At 40.8% G+C, this 20,543-nt stretch overlaps 1 protein-coding gene and 1 long non-coding RNA gene across 5 annotated transcripts in view; both read right to left on the bottom strand.

The window, feature by feature from the left end:
• Positions 1-20,543, bottom strand: part of AGAP1 (ArfGAP with GTPase domain, ankyrin repeat and PH domain 1) — a 309,586-nt gene that overhangs the window by 280,592 nt on the left and 8,451 nt on the right. The gene's annotated exons all lie outside the window — the stretch shown is intronic.
• Positions 1,669-16,537, bottom strand: LOC138113466 (uncharacterized). Its single transcript, XR_011152182.1, has 3 exons — positions 16,467-16,537; positions 16,030-16,294; positions 1,669-1,988 (listed from the first exon to the last, which is right to left on the bottom strand). It is a non-coding gene; the product is annotated as an uncharacterized lncRNA (long non-coding RNA).

The raw sequence follows: 20,543 nt of genomic DNA, 5'->3' as shown, positions 1-20,543 counted from the left end.
AAACTAACACAGTTCTCCCTCATGTAAGAGATGATTCACAATGGGAATCAATATTTCACTTTCAGAGATCACGAGCAACATCTGCATCTTCTCCTCTGCCCAGGTACAACCAGCTAATCAAGAATGGTCTGCCTGCAGCACAGTATTTATCTTGCTACTCTGCTCTGCCAATAGACAGTGCTCACATAAATATTGTCTGGTTAAAGAAAAGTAGCCATCAATCCATCATTCACTTGCCAATCTCTTAAGAATGTTATGAATATTGCTAATCACAGTACAAACAATCCTGCTCTGTCCCTAAGTGCCAAGTTTCATCTATAGTCACACAAACAATGAGAATTTCTTTCTTTTTAGAGATTAAGCACACTTATTAAAAACACCTTGATGAACTGGAAGGTTCTTTCCCTGATTACAGAGCCCCTCCTCTTTCTTTGGCTCACTGCACACTTCCCAGAACCTTTCAATTAATCACTGAAGTCCCTGCAAAACTGAAATGCTCCATTTATTCCAAATAGCCTGGGCCTTCAGAAACTTACCCAAATTTCTCTTTTCCATTTCCAGAGCCAGGATGCTTTTAGCAGCTTGACAATGTTACTTTGGTACAGAAGACTTCGTAAGAACCTCAATTCATTTGTAACTGCTACTTACAGAATCTCAGACTGGTTTGGGTTGGAAGGGACCATAAAGTTCATCCAGTTCCACCTCCTTCCACTATCCCAGGTTGCTCCGAGCTCCATCCAACCTGGCCTGGAACACTTCCAAGGATGGGGCAGCCACACTTTCTGACCTCATGTTAAGGCTGCCTCTGTTAGATCCTGGCTTGAAAAGGATTTATCACCTACATATGAGAGAACAAATTTAAAACAAACCCACTCTAAACAACTGTTATTTCAGTTCCTGGCATCTAAAATCCTAAAAGTTAGAAAATTCCTTGCTATTCATCTTTCAAACCACGTGGTTGCACTTGGTCACCATCAGGATCTCCAGGATGCAAGATCCAAGCAGGCACTGATGCTGCCAAGAGTTCAGTTGACAAGAAGCTGATGAGCATGAGGAAAATCCTACAAGCCCATATCTCATATTTTAATAAAAGCTGACACTGGATCAATTAGTTGCAATTCCAAATTGCAGTAAATACTACCAGCATGTATTTATATTTACCAAGAGCCCAATTTTTTTTCTTGTGTTGTTAACATTACACAACTAACATGTTGTTTTGACTGGTACCAAGCTCAGATGAGTTCATATTGGGCAGGAGTTAATTAGTGCTTAATTCCAAAAGCAGAAAATGGAACAGTTTGGGGGTGGGATTTATGTAGGGTGGGTTTTTGTTGCTGTTGCTGCTACTATATTGGGGTTTTTTAAGAGGTATCCACATTTTTGTCTTCACAAAGAGAGTGCTTGAAGCAAAGTCATGAATTCTGTGTATAATCAGCTCCCTCAGTTCATTATCACTACCTTTGCATTTACTTGTACCTGTTGCTCCTGGGATAACAATATGCCTGAGGCTTACAACACATCTGAACTCCTAAAATAAGGCATGTCTTAATCTGGATACTCCCTAAAGGAAAAAAAAAATGAACTTAAGATCCTTAAAAGAAAATCAATTTTCATTTTATACATATGAAGTTTATTCATCATTAATGACAAGCTTTCTGTCACATCACATCTTCATTGTTATCCCAATTTAACATTCAGACACATCTTCAGACATTAACTGAGTTTAAATTATTGCCACTGTATTTTCAGATTTTCTCCACATAAAATACTTCTGAAAAGAAGCTCCACCTAACATCACTGCAGGATTGTCTCTGGATGGGGCACTCAGTGCTCTGGTCTGCTTGACAAGGTGGGGACTGGTCAAAGGCTGGACCCGAGGATCTTGGAGGCCTTTTCCAACCTTAATGACTCCATGATGAGGGAACAGTGAAACCACAGCACTCAGAGCTCTGCCAGCCAAATGTTTCATTTTGCTATCTTTTAACTACCTGAAGACAAAATATAAGGATATTAAAGTAACTCAAGAGTTGCTTACAGCACACAAGTAACATCAGGCACTGGAACTCCTTCACTGCAAATACTGAGACTCTGCTATAAACAATTATTTAACAATTTTTATTTAACAATTATTTAACCTGCTAAACCCTCACCCCCCCTAAAAAAAAGTAACATTTCCCAGATTGTGATATACTCCATGTGTTCATTTTGGCTCTACCAGGGGAAGAAGCTGCTACCATTACAGCTGTGCCATGAATCCATACATGTAGGTTCCAAGGATTTCTTGCAGAATGGGTGTCTTAAGCCTGGGGAAGAGAACAATCCAGGGAGAACTTAGAGCTCCTCCCAGGGCCTAAAGGGGCTCTAAGAGAGCTGCAGAAGGACTGGAGACAAAGGGCCTGGAGTGACAGGACACAGGGAAGGGCTTCCCACTGCCAGAGGGCAGGGATGGATGGGAGATTGGGAAGGAATTGTTCCCTATGAAGGTGGGCAGGCCCCGGCACAGGGTGACCAGAGCAGCTGTGGCTGCCCCTGGATCCCTGGCAGTGCCCAAGGCCAGGCTGGATGGAGCTTGGAGCAGCCTGGGATAGTGGAAGGTGTCCCTGCCTGTGGCACAGGGTGGAACCAGATGACGACGTTCAAAGGCCCCTTCTATCCCAAACCAGTCGAGGATTCTGCAAGGATCCCACAACTACCTTTACCTGAACCACTCCAGTAACACTCAACTGACATTTCCAAACCTTAGCCTGATGAGAAACAACTGATTTTCAATCTTCTCCATAACAGATTATAATTAAACATTGGAAAAGTGACTTCATCAGCTACAGAATTAAGGCTAGCAAGATTTTGGGTAGTCTAAATTGTGAATATCACGGTCATGTGAAATGCCAAAAATTCACATTCCCCACAACTAAAACTTGATTGCATCTTGTCACTACAGTATACACAAGACACCCCTAAGTAGGGTTGCAACAAAAGTAAACAGCTTTGAGAAGTGGGGGTTTTACTATGTAAACTTCCTATTTCACTCAGAAAAAAAAAAATTCTATGAATAAGCAGTTCTTTTCAAACATTTCAAAAGTAGTGTATCTTTTCCTTTTACCAAACATTATCACAAAAAATGCCTTTGGGGGCTTCTGTAGAAGTTTTCAATGGGAGGAAGAAAAATGAAATGTCAATGAAGTTTCCTTTGCCAGAGGGTAAGGAAAGGCAAGGGAAGCACATCAACGAGGAGGAGTACAGGACCCACAGACTGACAGGAGTTCAGGTCTCCATGACTTTCTCAAACTGAAAGCATCATGTTTTCAAGCCTGTTACATTCAGCATCCATTTTGTTGCAGCTACTTGCATTGCATTTTCTGTACACACAAGTTGTGCTGAGCTGCTACTCAGGTTTTTGCTGAAGCTTCCCAATATCTTCTTTGCAATAAGAATCCTAACAGCAGCAGGCAGTGAAGCTCTGCCTGACTGGTGCATTCACTCCAGACACCAGCAGAAGCAGCATCCTGGGCAAGCCATTCAGTTTCAGATCCCTAAATAATTACCTATCGGTGCAGAGCTCACAAACATGAGAAGAAAACACTAAGTTGGCAGCAGGAGATTTGGTGTCTCAATAGGAAGATAAGGAATCCATCTGACTTATCTCCATCATGCTCTCACCGAAGCAGCCTCACAGAAATAGAGCAGGTCATGAATTTTCTGTAAGGAGAATTGTAGAAGCCCATCAAATATTAAAAAGCACTGCAGATGTCTGCAGTCCTTTCTAAAAGCTTTTTTTCAGACGAGCAAGGAGGACACATTAATTAATTAAATTAACTGCTTCCAAACATTCCACTTCTACAGATCATTACCTTTCTTCAGATGTTTTTAATAGAAAATTAGTCTCTTCCTCCAGGGTTTTCATTCCAGAGCTGCTCTCTAACTGTAACAATGTTTGTTTATCCAGGCTTTCAGAAGACCTCACAGAACCTTATTGCTTTCTGCACAATCTGAAGCAATAGTTACATCTCAGTGATTTTCAGAAAGCCTCTAACATCAGCCACATCTCCAGGTTATCACTTGCACAAGCAAAAACCTTAAGTACAAATATGAAATTACCTGCACTGCAAAAAGAGCCTCTTGAAAATTATCAGGAATGCATATGAATCACTCCAGCTTACTGAATTACTGCATCTACCCCACAATACACTTAATGGGGTTTCTTAAATTAAATTTCTCTCCACCAAACACATCGCCCTGTCACATGACACGAGCTGAATACCTACAGAGAGGACTGAATCAGATACAGCTGCAAGGTACCTGCCTGAATAATTCTGACAAGATCAACTTGTTTGTGCTCCAACCAATCCTTCATTAGTGCTTACTCAAAAACCAGTCATAAGACGCCTGTTTCTAAATAGGAAACCTGCTGAAAGACATTATTCCAGAACAGAAACTGAACTGAAAGCTGAAAAACATCATACCTATATTTGAAATGCCATCTTCTTCCAGCTCCTTTGCAGCAAATAACATCCTTTCCAAAGAAGCAAGGTGCAGGAATCAGCTTGGGCACTGCTCATATGCACCTGTGCCAATTCGAACACACCATCAAGGCTTCGGTCAGAGAAGAACGGAGCTCCCTGAGGTGCCAACTTCAGCCACCCAGAGCTATGCAGCTCCTTTTACATGATCCCAGGCAATACTTTCCTCCTCTTACATAAGAGGCAGAACTCCCAGGTGCCCCCGTTTCCAGCACGGTGCTGGCAGTGCAGGAAGAGGCTGCAGTTGTCCCGTGCTCACGCTGGGCTCTCCCATGCGCTGACCCAAGAGGCAGCAGATCAACACTTTGGGATCATTGCTCCTCAGGGCTTCTAAAAATAGAACACCAGCTGCTATCAGAGTCCATGTGCTGATACCCAGCACCACTGACCAAGTGCCACAGCTAAGACCTCCTATTTCCTTAATGCCACAGACAGACAGATTTATATTGCACTCAGTATCTGACAGTGAAAGGCTGCCTGATATCAATTTAGTTCTTAGCCTGATAACCAAGGTAAAAAAAAACCCAAACAAACCTTTTTTTAGCATAACCTTGCGTGCCAGCCGTGGTTACTTCAGGCTTTAGAAGGAAGGAGGCTGCTTCAGGCTTTGAGAAGCAGCTACAAAGTGGAGACCCTACTCAGATTTTCCCAGTACCAGTGCAAAAGACCATTCTCAGTGCACAGACCTCACACATAACTGGCATTGACAATTGGCACTGACACTCTTGGATCCAACAACATGAATTTATTATGAATTGAATCAGCTTTCAATTAATCAGATTAGCACCCCAGCTGTGAATACATACTCTTCAGAACCTTATTCTTGGACTGTGACCTCCTGTTATCTCACACTATCACAGAAATTTAATCTGTCAAACAATCCAGTACAAAGTCCATGCAATTACATCTGCTTAAGTACAAATCCAGGCTTGGCAGTAAGCCCTCTACAGATACGTCTTGTTCATATGTCAGTCAAGTTTCGTTCAAGTAATTACAGCCTCTTTCTTACAGGAAACAGCTACTGCTATTTGCAAAGTCTCAAATTTCCTAAGCACTGAAGGGCAAGCCAAGCCTGGGACTTCCAGTTTTATGAACAGCAAATTGAAGCAGGGATGTGGAGTCAGGATCACTGAGGCCTGCTATGGATCAGCCAGTCCATACTAACTGCAACAGGGATATTTCATTAACATTCACCACTAATTGGCATGGCTATAAAATGCAGACCAAACTAAGTCTTGTCATGAGTCACAAGTTTCTCCACTTGTACCACCCCGTACTTTGTCTTTCCTTGAAAGATCACAACTTCCATCTTTTCTGGTTTTAACCAATGCACACCTCAGGTGGTTTAAAGCAGAGCAGAGGGGATCAGAAACACAAACTGGAACACATTGGAGAGGCACAACATAACCTAAAGCAGAAACCATATTCTCTTATTTCTTACAAAAATCCCCTGTGTAGGTCCCTTCTTTTATTCCCTTCTCCCTCTATTCTCAGAACGATGCTCATGCAAATTTCAGCTCAATTTTAAAGTGTATGCATTGTACCTTAAGAACTAGCTCTGTAGTACATAGCAAGAAAGTAAAATTGGACCTCAGTTACTTATAATAGCCCATAGGCAGTAAGTTATCTACCTGTTTCAGTCAGAAAAATGAATACAAAGATCCCACAGAACTTTGCCTTCTGCCTGTTCACTCCTCAGATTACAAACGCCCCACAGGTTCTTTCCAAAGTAACATTCAATAGCACTCTATGTGTGATTGCAATCTGCATTTACAGTATTATTTAAAAATATACATGCCAACAAATACTCGTTATCCTCCATCCTTTGTACAAAACACCTGTAATAGCTTTACATTTGTTAAATTAAATTAGATGAAATTTAATACACCAACTTACAGAGAAAAGTGACTTCAATCAGTTCTTCAGTCTTGTTCCTCTGTTCAGTTTTTACTTATCCAGGTGTTAATGGTTCAAGTCTGGCTTTTTAGTTTCTGTAGTATAGGAGCCATGTCAGGAGGTTTATTGACTCAGAGCTACCACTTATTTCTAGCTGAAAATGTGTTCAAAATGCTGCCTTTTCACTCTTTAATTATCACCATTTGGTTAATTTTGAACCCTTTAGCAAGTGTTACATCATGGGAGTGTTGCCTTTAAAGCAGTCAGGATCAACCACGGAAGATTTTATTCAGTTTTATAATTATCTCTAATTATCTAGGTCTAAACTCGACACATTTCTTTCAGTTACATCTGTTACTTCAGTAAACCATTTGTAAATATTTCCAAGTAGAAAGTAGTGATTTCCTCTAGCAGTAGTTGTGAGTTATCAGTTAAGGAAGTTGATTCCTACTTGCTGGAATTATTTTATAGCTGATCGTTAGAACATTGCGGCATTAGCCAACCCAACGGAATTAAGTAAGTCCCCATCGTTCTTTAAAAGGCTTTCCCGTTATTATAATCTGGTAACTGGAATTCAGCTATTACTCAGCATGGTTTATTCACTGCTTTGGCTCTTTGCTGGTGTTTGTTAATGCAGCAGAGGCTTGGTTTAAGCTACAGGAAAACACCTGCAGGGCTAATCATTGAGCAACAACATCAGCTCTTGCACACGCTCCCATCCTCACAGCAAAGCTTTCTTTTCTGTTTTCCATACACAAGGCATGAGAAACAATTTATCATGGAATGGTTTGGGCTGGAAGGGACATTTGAGTCCACCTTGTTCCACCCCTGCCATGGCCAGGGACACCTCCCACTAGCCCATGTTGCTCCAAGCCCCCTCCAACCTGGCCTGGGACACTGCCAGGGATTCAGGGGCAACCACAGCTTCTCTGGGCACCCTGTGCCAGGGCCTCAGCACCCTGACAGGGAACAATTTTGGACCAGCTATTTCAAGTTTTAAATTATCTTGCTTCTACACATCAGCTGTGCTCCTGCTACTCAACACACGTTTCCAGAGAACAGGCAGATGCACTTGGCTGCTTTAGCCCCAAAGGTCAGCTGGAATTAAACCACGGGTTTGTTTGGAGATCTGCTTTCCAAGTGCATTTGTAGCCACCATATCCAACCCTCACTTCCCACAGATGCCTTGGATGTGAGGCAAACCACAAAACAGGCAGTCATGAACTGAGCAGCTTTTCCTCAAAATACTGCAGGCTTTCACAGTGACCTAAATCAACTACATGGGCAAAAATAAGCCCCTAGGAGCAACAACTCTTGGGCAAATGGTCAGCACCATCCATTCTATGTATTTATCTTTTTATTACAAAGCTCCAATCTGACCTTTTAAAAGCTTCTGATATTCTACTTAACAGGAGTGGCAAGAAGATATTTCCCTGTGTGTTATTCCAAAACGGTATGATTTTGCTTTACATTTTACATACGTTTGGTTTGTATCTATGCATACTATAGATCCTTTTCTCACCATCCTGGCTTACACTTCACATCAATATTTCAACAGTTTTCATCCATCAGCCATTGTTATGCTAAAACCTAGGTGTTAGCAGAGCTCTATTTTTGAAGTTGTCTGCCAGAGCACGTCTCACTCAAAGCAGCCTGTCAAAGAAATTCACCCCCAACATGAACAAAGAGGTACTGAAAAAGTAGTTGATGTCATTTTATTTCTTTTTAAATATGAGAACAAGTCAGTGAGACAGATCTAGATTGTTACAAACCATAATAAATGATGCTATTTCCAAAGCCTACTGAAATCCAAAATTTGGGAATTTTCCAGAAAAATTGTACTGAAATTAATTAAATTATTAATTGGTCCATATTACATTTGGCACAGCCAACTCCCAGCCCATGCCCCATAATCCTTACTTTATCCCGAAGTGGGGAATTCCCCTGTAACAGAATTCATTTATGGAGGGGACATCAGATTAATTTCATGGCAGCTTTAATTTGGAATGACAAATTCACCAGTAAAAAAACCCCAAAAACATGAAAGGGACAAGAATTCAAGCAAAGCCTGAATTCAGCCAGGTTGTTCAGTTTAAGCTAAGCTAAGGTTGAACTGAAGTCACCCCTCACTGGAATCTACTCTAAAGAGCAGCAATTCCTGTTAGTTGAAGATGGTTTTTGCATTTTCTCCTCAGCCATCAACCAACTCGTGCCAATCATCACCTTTTCCATTAGCACAGAGCTAGAGAATGCTCTGAGAACATCTGCCTTCAATAATTCATCTCTCACACTAATAAACTCCTGAGACAGTGGCTGCAGATGCACCTCACTTTTCCCCTTCCATACAAACCCTAATTACTTTTCTGAGTGTGTTTATTAGCTTGGACAGCTGCCCACCTCCCTTTTCAGTTCTCTGCTTATCATCTGCCTCTCCATGCAAATAAACACTCATAAAAGCCTGAAACCACCTCAAGATCTCGTGGAGAACCACAGCCCATCTCCATCATGGGCTTTAGTGCAAAGGAGGCATCTTACAGGGATACTCCTTAGAAGGTTCTTCCAAGAAGAAGAGGGTCATCATTAAGGCAGTGGCACTCAAGTTATTTAACACTTACAGTCTCTTTCCTTTCCTGTCTGGGATTCTCCCTGCTCTATCACATGGGCAGCAAGCTGGGGACCCTTCACATGTTTTCATCTCAGCCACTGCCTGAATTTCAGATCAAAAATCAAGCACAGCTGAACTGTAAACCAATAAGCAAAGTTATTTTTCATGCAACTGTCTCCAACATCAACAACTTAATATTTGCAACAAAGCAAAAGGTAAAAAGTTCTTACAGCTAAGTCTTAAAGCATGCAAAGAAATCAAATTCTTACCTTTTAATGTTAAAATGACCTTTTAACATGCTGGTGTACTCTTTCTTCAATTATAAGCATAAGCTGAAAAAACTAATTCAGAGTTGAGTATCAGCCCCTTGGCTTGCTTCTTATATTGTATTTACCACTGTTTAAAAAGAAGCATCTGAGATCCTCCCATAGCAATTGCCACTGCTCCTAGGCAAAGGTTTAATAATTATTAGCCTGATTCTGTCATTTCTGAAAAAAACCAACCAACCAAATAAACCCAGCCAAGCCCCAGTTAGTTACAGTAGTACAGGACTCTCCTGGTATTGTGAATTTCTGTATTTCACTTCAGTTGCTCAAAGTCAATATAAATTCTTTTCACTGCACAGTTACTAGGCCAAAGTCAAAATGCTTTTCTCCCAGTTCGGCCACAATAGACTGATCTTCATCTCTTTCCCAGAAATCTAATTAAGTCCTTCTCATAACTGCTCAGAGAACACAGTAAGATCCAATTTCTTTGCAATATTTATTATTGCAGTTATCATCTTGCAACAGTTACAGCCAAGTAAGCATCTGACCAAGTCCTAAAAAGTACCACTGTTTTGCTTAAAACCTTCTCCAAATACCTCAGTCACAATCGATCTGAGACATGACTCAAGAGTGCAGGAATTTTGCAGATCCACAAAACCTGGGGAAATAAAAATTAGCTCTGAGTAGCAGCCAGCAGCCAAGGAAAATCGATTGTTGCCCCTGATCAGCACACAGATCACAGCTCTGCTTTCTGAGCAAAATGAAGGTGTCCAACTCGGTTATGGCCTGAAACGACAAAGACTGGGGACTTCTGCAGTGTCAGGGCTCAGCCAGAAAATAAACAACTCTTACTGCTCAATGCTCTGCCCTGTCCATCGGGCTACGCTCACACAAACCAAACCGAGCCACACTTCCAGTGCCAAATGAAATATTTCCACCAGAAAACACTTCCTGTTGACAAACAAGCATCAGCCTTGCTTGCTATGTATTTCTAGGAAATAAAATAGTATTTGTATTTTGCAGATTTTATTTTTTTTGTAACGATAATCACTGCAAGCGATTACAGGATCAAGCACTTGATCAGATTTAAGCATTCAATACACACTGTCTGTCTATTTACAAACACCTGGTGATAATCCTAGACAGAGAGGAATAAAAACCAGTTCTGAACAGTGAGTGCTTCTAGGCAACTTGAGGGAAAAGATACCTTCAATTACACAACAAATAATTGATGTTATCAAAGGCCCTGGTCCCAGCTGCAGCCCTGGCTCTGAGGAGCAGCACCCAGCCCTCTCCTCACCCAGATCACATTTAAACCAGGAGAAACATTGCCACTTCAGCTCTTGCCATTAGGAAAAGGACGTCATTTCCAAAGCTTTTATTCCTCTCAGTCTAGGACAAGGAAGGATTATCACCAGGTGTTTGTAAATGCTCCCCCCACAAAGCTGTGAAGTTCTGCAACTGCAGTAACACAGGCAATGGTTATTTCAGCCAGGTTTCACACTAACAGTGCCAGAACCCAAACACAAATTATTCAAAATTATTTTCAGACATAATCCAGTAGCAACTGGCTATATAATTCTTCACTCTGGTTCATGACAAATGAAAGCCCTAATTCTTTTAGGCAAACAGTGAATTATTGCAAACTGAAATAATCTTTCAGTGAAGTGTTTCAGCTTCCAGGACATATGCACTTGTTAGATTAATTCCCACTACATTTTCATCTGGATGCCAACACAGAGGTCACTTCCAACATGCTGACCCTTGTCCCACAGGATTAGGACTTGCATTTCATACACATTCAGACATAGCTACACTGCTTGAAGTTTGCACAGCCTGGGCAATTACTTGAAACTGAACAGAAACCTGAGGGCAAGCCAGTCAAGAACTCCTGAGCCTCAACCATGATGGAATTCAACACAAAACTTCTGCATACCAGCATGGTTTTTTTATCTTCCAGGGGGTGAAAAGCCCCTTTATTTTGAGTTTTATTAAGTATGTAGCTACTACTGGCATTTCAAGAACACACCATCTAAAATTAGCAGAAGCTGCTAGCAGCACGCATTTTAAAAAGGCCAACGCTCCTAGCAGTAAGCCAGAATGTTTTCATTAAACCTCGCCTAGAAACTAAGATCCAAGTTATCTGGAAGGTGCTTGAATTTAATAGGGATGAGCACTTTTTACTGAACTGCTGAGGAGTGATACTGGTGTCTAACAAATGCTCATCAGTAGATTCACACTGACTGACAAAGTTACTCCTTCAGTGAGATCTCCCTGACACTGTCAAAGCAGCAGATGCGGTGTTTTACTCACACCTCCAAGAAATTTTTCCACCTCCAGGCAAAAAAAAACAGTATAAGGTAAAAAAACCTGAATGAACAACTTGAAATCTGTTTTTAAACCAGAGTGGTCTTCATAAAAAAAATTATACAGCTTAATTAATAGCTATCTGGAAGAAATTCAGTAACATTATATCAACAGATTTGTCTCAGATGTCTCTCACTCCCCAAAGGACACCAATTTTGTAAGAGAAAACTTCCTCCAGTTTGCATACTCCAAATATTCAACAGTATCACGTTAGAGATCAGATTGCCTCGGATTTGGCAACACTGTCCAAAATTTGCAACTCTTCCATTATTGCAACATTTTTCTGCAAATTTAGATTTTTAGAATTTGAGAGCATCGACATGAGAACCACAGGTTTTAGGAAGGCTACAGCCAGAACAAGCAGATAGAAAGAAACTTCACAGAAATGCAGCCCAGTATTTGTTACATCATTTATCTCCACTGAGCACTTCTACAATTAAAAAAAAAATTCTCAACACATGATCTGAACCCTGAATATTTAGAAAATAAGGTAAATGAAACTTCCAGCACTCCTAGTTTTACTGCAAGTACAACAGCAAAGAAAACTCACTGATTTATCCTAAAATCCTGTGAACTGTGTATTTTGCTCACAAGCACTTAATGCTTCAGGTTCCTAACACCTGGTATCACATCTTAAAAATAAAAGATGAAAATTACATGGGTGATTGTTCAGCAATGCTGAGAATCTTTCACCAAAGCTTTGCAGCTTGTGATGCAAATTTAACTTGTACTAAAAACGTGAAAACATAAACCCTGTGTTTTTCACTGAAATACAAGGTCACATTTCTGAAAAGCTGAAGATGTATGTTCTGAGCAGGGTTACTGCTCTAACTGGGCTGTATCTGCAGTCAGCCCTTATCAGACTACTCAAACACCTCAGTATCAGGTTAGCTAGGGAAAAGGAAGTATTAAGACAACATGAGAAGGCTGATCTATGCTGGCCTGTTAGCTTATTGTTTCATTCAATGAAATTTCCTGATAAATGTTTCCATGGAAAGTTTAGGTTGGCAGAATTCTCATCTCTACAGCACACTGTGGTTTTCCAGACTCACTGACAGAAGGGATCAGCTACAGAGCCCTCTGGTTTTGTAGTGCAGACAGACAGGGGAAGAGGGATTGAGTGAAGGAGACCCAGTCAAATGTACTCAGGACTCAAGCACTCGAGCTTAGGGATAAATAATCATTTTCCACGAAATGCAGGTTGCCCAATGCAAATCTTAATCGTGTGTTTTGGCCAACAGTTGCTTCGAGTGCTGCAATTATCTCAACATTAAGGGATTACCACAGTCACCCCTTAATTACAAAATTACTTAGATTATACCATACAAAGTAGCCAACACCGAGCATCATTAGCATAAGACAACAACTTGACTTCAGGAACATGCTGCTGATTTCACTTAAGCCTAGGACACAGTGCAGATTTTCCAAGTTACAGAAATCCTTTGTTCTCCCCTACAGTGGGTGTCGAGATTGTAATAAACAGTCTCTTTCACTCACAAGTCTCTAACAGACAACCTGACCATCCTCCAAAAAAGAACAACTCTGGATAGTCAATCAAGGTCAATCAAAAGTTAGAAGGAAGACTAGATTTCCTTTCCTTAGTATGGTTTGGGTCGGAAGGACCTGTTCTCCCAGAGAAACAGGTTCAAGTTTGTTAGGGGCTGGAAGTTATTTTACAGCCTACTGAGCCATTCAGCAGCAAGAGTTCTGTGCAGCATCCTACCCTGCTCCTGTTCCTTGAGGAAGTTTAGGTGTAAGACAGCAATTCACTCAACAGAGCCAAGAGCCCTCCAACACCTATCAGCTTTGCAACAGCAAATTAAATATCACAGGCTCACCCACTCTCAAACTACGCTCTCAGAAGAGCGTGAAGATCCACATCTGTTCTTAGCAAGTTTATATTCTGCTGCTCAACTTTACCACAAGTCTTTCACGTTTCTACTATTATTTTCAGCTAAATCCAACCTGGGAATCAAGCAGCACATCACCTCATTTTGCATTCAAGTTGAATGGAGGCTGTAGTAATTCTGAGGCACAAAGGAGCAGAGTAATATAATCCTCAGGTTACAGACTTTGCTTACCTGACAAGCTTAAAGATGCTTTACTCTGTGGGGGTTTAAAAATAACTAAAATAAAAGCTTAATTTTTTTCCCCCCAAATCACTCTCAGCATCTTTATTTATTATTAATCAGGTCTCATCTGCTCAATACATCATTTCCATAAGATTAGCAATCAGCCACATGTTACGAGAAGGCAACAAATCCTGTGTCCTTTTCTCAACATGAAGCTTCCACCTCCTCAAGAGTAAACAAAGAGCAGAAGCTAAAATAGTTTGTTGTCTTTATGCAAGTCAGCCCCTGGATGAAAAACACCATGTTACAGAAAACAGATTTGATTTTCAATCTCAGTTATTTCTACCTTATATCACAATTTGTCATTAGTAGGGGCCTTTATCTATTCCTTCTTATGAGTACTCCCTTGTCACCTCTCACATGAATGCAACATAAATACAAGTACCTCAATTTACTGTTCTTTTCAGAGAATTAATACATGAGGTTTATTTTAAACAGGTAAAAGTTAACTGCAAATTCATACATTTCCTGACAAGGGGATGGAAGATGCAAATTAAACAAGTGCCAAGCAGTTAAAAATATTTGCTTTTACATCAGCTGCTTATTATTACATAGCACATATAAATGTCTAAATACAGAAATTACTCTGCAAGTTGGCAACCACAGAGACCAGAAGCAGATCCAGCAAATCCCTTCACAACATCCAAGCAGATGAAAGTCATAATCTAGAAGCCTTCAAAATTCTCTCAAGTTATGTCATTTTCATTCCTATCTCAAAGCCTCCCAGAACAGCTGCTTGTCCTTGAGTATTACAAGAATTTGGCTTCTTTTTATTTCCAAAAGCCAACAGCCTGCAACCACTCAAGAAGTTTGGGAGAGTAAAAGCAATGTACACCAAAGCTGCTGCATTCCAGCCATCACCTATGTTTCAATGGCCTGTTTGTCCTGCTTGGAGGCAAACACCAATCAAAAAATGCTTCTTGCAAGTAAGGAAACCACTCACTATCCCATACCTCAAGTGTATATAGCTATCTTGGCCATTAAAATCCATTTTTACAGCTCCATAGGAATTACTTACAAGCTATTATGGCTAGAAAACAAAACCCATGCTGTCTCCCCAAGTGGTGATTTTCCATGTCACATCCCTCATCATCATCAAAGCTTCTACTTGTCCACATTGCCAAGGAAATCAAACCTAATATTCTTCTCTCATACACAGCTCCTGGGTTTTCTAAGTCCATTTGTTTTCACTCAGGTTTTTTGGGTTGCAGACAGACACATCTGGATGGAAATTTTTAGCAACAGATTCAAGCTGCAGGACCAGAAACAGCCACAGGGGCTTTCAGTTCCCTCTGGTGGATGTGGAACTGCTCCTGCAGTAGTTTGGCCATAGCATCCAAAACACAAAACACACTACGGATGCCAACAGATGAGCTACTGTCGCTATTACAGAGGCAACATTTTCAAGATGCTTACTGTACCATCTCCTAGGACTCGGGTTTTATGTTCTGCTTTAAAAACTGGACTAAAATTAGACTTGCCTAATTTTTTGCTTTTTTATTTGAGTCTCTGTGGGATGGTAATACAACAATAATTTGGGAATACAAAATCTGGAAGACAGTTTATAGTCAGTATTATCCTGTTGCCATCACTGCTGCTTTTCTAGAGCTTTATGAAAATTTCAGCCAGGTATCTTCAAGTTCAAGCCCACTGCACTCATACTTGATTTTAGTTGTTAACACTTTAACATGTAAGAAGTGCCTGTTCATGCCCACAGAACACAGTTTTCCTCTCTCCAGATGTGATCCTCACAGCAGACCCATCACACAGCCCAAGGACCCGAGGGTGACTAGAAGAAGCCAACCCAAACAGACAAAGAGTCACAGGGCAGCAGAGGGTTTTTCCAGCACCCTGTAGTGTTCTCCACACACACTATTCCCAGTGAAACCTGTATCTTAATCACTATCCAGGGAATATATTACCCTGAGGACAATAAATGTCCTGTCTCTGCTGACATACCTCGCTAGGAACAGCCTTTTTATTGATGTCATCAAGTTCACAGAGGTAAATGAGACAGATGCTGGAGACAACAGACACAGTTCATATCCAGGAAGAACATAGATTTATACAACTGTGTTCATCCCTGTTCGTAGCAGGTTGTTGTTCTGGATTGTTTTTTTTAATTACAGCTTCAATGATCTTGTTTGAAAAAGATCTAATCCCATTTGTAATTAGATGTATTTATCCATATTTCATTTCCCTAATGTGGCATCACTCACCAGCTTTTATCAAACATCACCACTTACCCAGTAGGCAATATTTCCATCTGCTGAGTAGAGAAACAGTATGAGAACTATAGAAAACCAGCTGCAGAATGTCAGACAAGGAGGACAAGTGTCTCCACGTTGCATGGTAACACAGGTTCCTCTGACAGCACCTTTCACTGGAATTCAGGAATACCAGACAACTTCTAAAACACTCCAGTGTTGCTTTCTTCCAAGATGATGGTATTTGTATTCAAGCTTCTAGCAGGTAGCTGGTTCAGCCCGAGTACACCACCTTATTTACATACTAATTGAAAAAAATAATCATCTGAAACACCACCAGTAACTACCTGAGTCCCTACAAATTCTGACAAAATTAATTTTCCCCATTTATCAACCGAGTTTTTAAAAAGCTATTGGCCTACTTAGCAAATCAAGGGATATAAATGTGAGCTTTAATTTTAATAACATGTCATTACCTAACAACAAGTAATCCCTAAAGGGAGATATTTGCGCTTTTTAGGTCACTGAGGTATTTTGCCTCTTGCTGTTGACAGGCTATATTCAAATCACAGCCAAACACCTGTATTTAAATGCTTTTTGCTTCCAAATTGACTAATTTCTTTCAGCTGTCTATAATCTCATTTCAGTGCTTGCTGTGAGAGCAAGCCAGTCAGACTCAAATTAGAAAACCTGATATGATTAAAGTGTCTAAATCACCTTGAAATATTAAGTTTGAGATAGATTAATATTCATTTTGTCAAACACCCACTTTAATCCAATATGTTACAGAAGCAAAGCAATCCTCCCCATTAACACAGAGAGCAGTCTGTACACCACTTTTAATACTTAAGAATCAGGTCCCTCCCAAAACAGCTCTTGCCTTATTTAAGGAAAGGGGAAAGTCACCTCTTTAGACTACTGCATTCCATAATCTAACATTAGGATTTTCCCTATCAGCCTAGAAATACAAAAGCTCTCTGGCTTACATTAAAGTTCATTGGTTTGCACAGTAAAATACTCAAAATGCATATCCCCTACCAGAATCACAGCCAAAATACCTTCATTATCCCACCACCGCACGAATATCCCTATTTTATTTTCCTTGTTTTCCCACTGCAGTTTCTGCTGCACTGACATCACCACCAATTCAAACGGCACAGCGTGTTTTCCATTACCTAAAACTGCACAGACAACTACCATACATATTCTACCTTCACCACATAGATAACAACGTAAAAAATTATTACCATATAGATGATGGTAATTTTCCACCTTAACGGGGGTATGGGGGGTGGAAGCATGCTCTGGAATATTTTTTCAGCTGTTGTTTAAATCCCACAAAGAACAACAATGAAAGCCACTGAATTTCTCCTTTAACATTACAGTGACTAAAATGGACCAGCACTTGAATTCGGCATTTAGAACAAAACAGGGGCCCCCAATTGTTTGTTTGTCTGCAGACCAATTTTAAAACACATGTAATGCTCCATCTTAAAACCTTTTGTCAGATAATTTGGAGAGGATTAGCAAATGAGCGATTAGTACGTGCAGTTCACATCAACTATCACACCAATTAGCATCATAAATCAAACCAGCAACCCTCTGACTGAATCCCATTATGCGGGAAGCAAGATGTTCCAGCAAGGAAAATATTCCCGGAAAAGTAATGTCTATCTGGAAGTCACGGAGGGCTCCCGACCTCAGCTAGAATACTACTTTTAACAGGTACTAAGCAGCTCTCAAGGCAGGTGTCTGCTGTAAATATTGATCACCTGGTACCCAGATACCAGCACACAACCCTCCCTCCGGCTCACAGGTCACACAGCTGGGTATTCAGCCCAGCTTTCGCCTCCAGCAAGTTGTGCCCCACCCTACTTCAATTTCTTTTTCAAGATAAATCAATAGCCAGATCCTTCCACCCACAAACTCATGCATTGTTGTACATCCAAACGCTATTAAATGCCACAACCTCATAGCATCGAGGCATTTTTGAAGCTTAATTAATGCAGGCTAAAATTAGACTCTTATTTTGCATGAGAAAAATAATGAAATGGGACTAAATGGATGAGTTGCCTCAGGGTATAGGAATCGTTTTCCCCAGCTTGTTTCTGCTCCTCCCTGCTTTCATTTACTCGTCTCCAAGGGTGGAACTACAGATTGCCATTCAAGTAGCAGAACTGCCATAGAAAAGTGATAAACCACTACAGCAAGGTCCCACCTGCACTCAGGCTGCAGCTATAGATTTCTGTTGGATTCAGAACATACCAGTAGAATTGTCAATTCTTACAGTTTCATCATCCATCATTCATGTCACCACCCTGTGCAGGGGCTCAGAAGCTGGCCCAGGGACCCACAGATATCTTTCAACCCCAAGCCTCAGCAGCAATCCAAAACTAATTTTATGAAGGAAAACTATTATTCGGCTTTATTCACAGTAGAAAGAAAATAATCCTATTAATTCTTTAGCATGTATTGAAAATACGAACAAAGCTTTACTACAAAAGCACTCTTAAACTCTGTTACATCATTGATTTTATGTTCATGACAGCAATGGAGCATTATTTTCCTTCATTGTCATTATTTATTAGCGTTGATAGTTGACAATTGTACCCTTGGCAGTATAACCAATAACACCTTCTGGCCAGAAACAGAGATGGTGCAATTCATAACAGAGTGATTTTTATTATCAGAATCCTCTCAATCAAATACCCACATTCGTTAAGACTTTCCAAGCTATCATTCTAGTTTTAGTGTTAAAAAGTGTATATCAGAGATATACAGCCCATCTTTCAGTCTCTCCATACCTGCTTCACAACCTGCCTCCCACAGCAGCTACAGCAGCAGATATTAAGCTGTATGTCACTTCAGTGATAGTAAGCTCCTATCTCTGACTTTTTTTTATTTCTTATCAGGCCAAATTTGTCATGTCATGCCACCTTACCTAAATATAAACACCTACCACGGCTATCCATGAGCTGTACAATGGCTGTAACAGTTTACTATGACCTAATATTAGTTAATATCTTTCTACATCAGGAAGAACTCAGTCACTGAAGTCTAACTCCTACCATGACATAAAGTTTACAAAAGAAAAGACATCAGTATTCAAACCTAAGAATCCAACGGCAGCTCAATTACTCCTTCTTACTATTCCAGCATTACTAAATGAATGAAATAAGTTTCCAAGAGATCCTTTGCATTCTGCAGTCAGCTCAACTTTTTGAAAGCAGCACAGCTAATTTGCTAGGCCAAGTCTACAACAAGAAGTGCCATCGGTTCCTGCTGCTATAAGTTGGCTTTATGGTTTTCTTGGCTGCATTAGTGTGCTATAGCTGCCACAGGAAGGCTGAAGGATGACCTGATTCTTGCCTTTGAGACATGAAAATTACTAGCAAGCTTCAAGCCACCTCAAGGAATTTCACTGAATGAGTAATTCTGGCTATAGCAGTGTAAAAAGCAGGCGGAAAAAGGACCATTCCATCAATTTGCACCTGCTAACCTAGCTCAAAGCAACAGATTTAAGCTGCAAAGCCACAATCGTTTTTATGCTTTGAGAACACTCCTAGATCCTTTCTATAATGCATTTACATAGCCCTAAAACTACCCTCCCTGAGTTTCTGGGCAAGCCTACTTAAGATTTGTTTCCTGGACCTGGACATGTATTTCAACTTCATGTTTAACAATCCATTCACAGGCTTGGACATTTCAATCTCCTTCCCCGCTTCCCTAGTTACAGAGGGTTTTCCTGAGTTTGGCTGGTGTATCTTTGAGGAAATTTACTGCTGGACAAAAAACAGCAGCTATCAAAACACTGTCTGATCTTGCACAGCAAGGTCACCCTCCTGAACCACTAAATCTCCTGAGCTGGAAGGATCCTGGTCCACAAGGATCATCAAGTCCAACCCCTGGCCCTGTGCATCCCTGACACCCCCCCAGTCCCACCCTGTGCATCCCTGAGAGCGTTGTCCAAACTCTTCTTGGGCTGTGGCACCCTTGGGACTGTGCCCATTCCCTGGGGAGCCTGGGCAGTGCCCAGCACCTTCTGGGGCAAGAACCTTTTCTTAATATCCAACCTAAACATCCCCAACACAGCTTTGTGTATAGCATCTTAGAGATGCTATAACAAAGGGTCCCACAGATACTAGGGGGAAATTTAGAAAAAAAAATAAAAATAGAAGTAACATGTCTTTAACACATACACTAAAACTTTCAAGTCCAAGATTATTCTAACCAGGCACAAAATGCCTCATTTGTGCACACACTGGCCATCTCCAAATTCACATGCCAGGCATCTGAGTTGTGATGTTGCCCAAGTGATGCAAAAAGCTCCTGGCACACAAGGCGTTAACTCAGACACACCAGCGTTTGCCAGGTTAAATGGGATCCATTTAACTGATTGCTGTCTGGGCATCCCAGTGCCATGCTTTTAGCATATTTCCTCTGGAGAGCACAGTTGCTGTGATACCTAAAAGACAGGCTTCCTGGCTGCTCTCCTGAGCATGAGAAGCTCAAATAAAGATAATGGATCTCTCACATTCAAACCTACTGTATCT

This window comes from Aphelocoma coerulescens, chromosome 7 (genome assembly GCF_041296385.1).
Source record: "Aphelocoma coerulescens isolate FSJ_1873_10779 chromosome 7, UR_Acoe_1.0, whole genome shotgun sequence".
Taxonomy (NCBI): Eukaryota; Metazoa; Chordata; class Aves; order Passeriformes; family Corvidae; genus Aphelocoma; species Aphelocoma coerulescens.
Note: the sequence above shows the minus strand (reverse complement) of the source record. Positions and strands in the feature narration are given on the sequence as shown.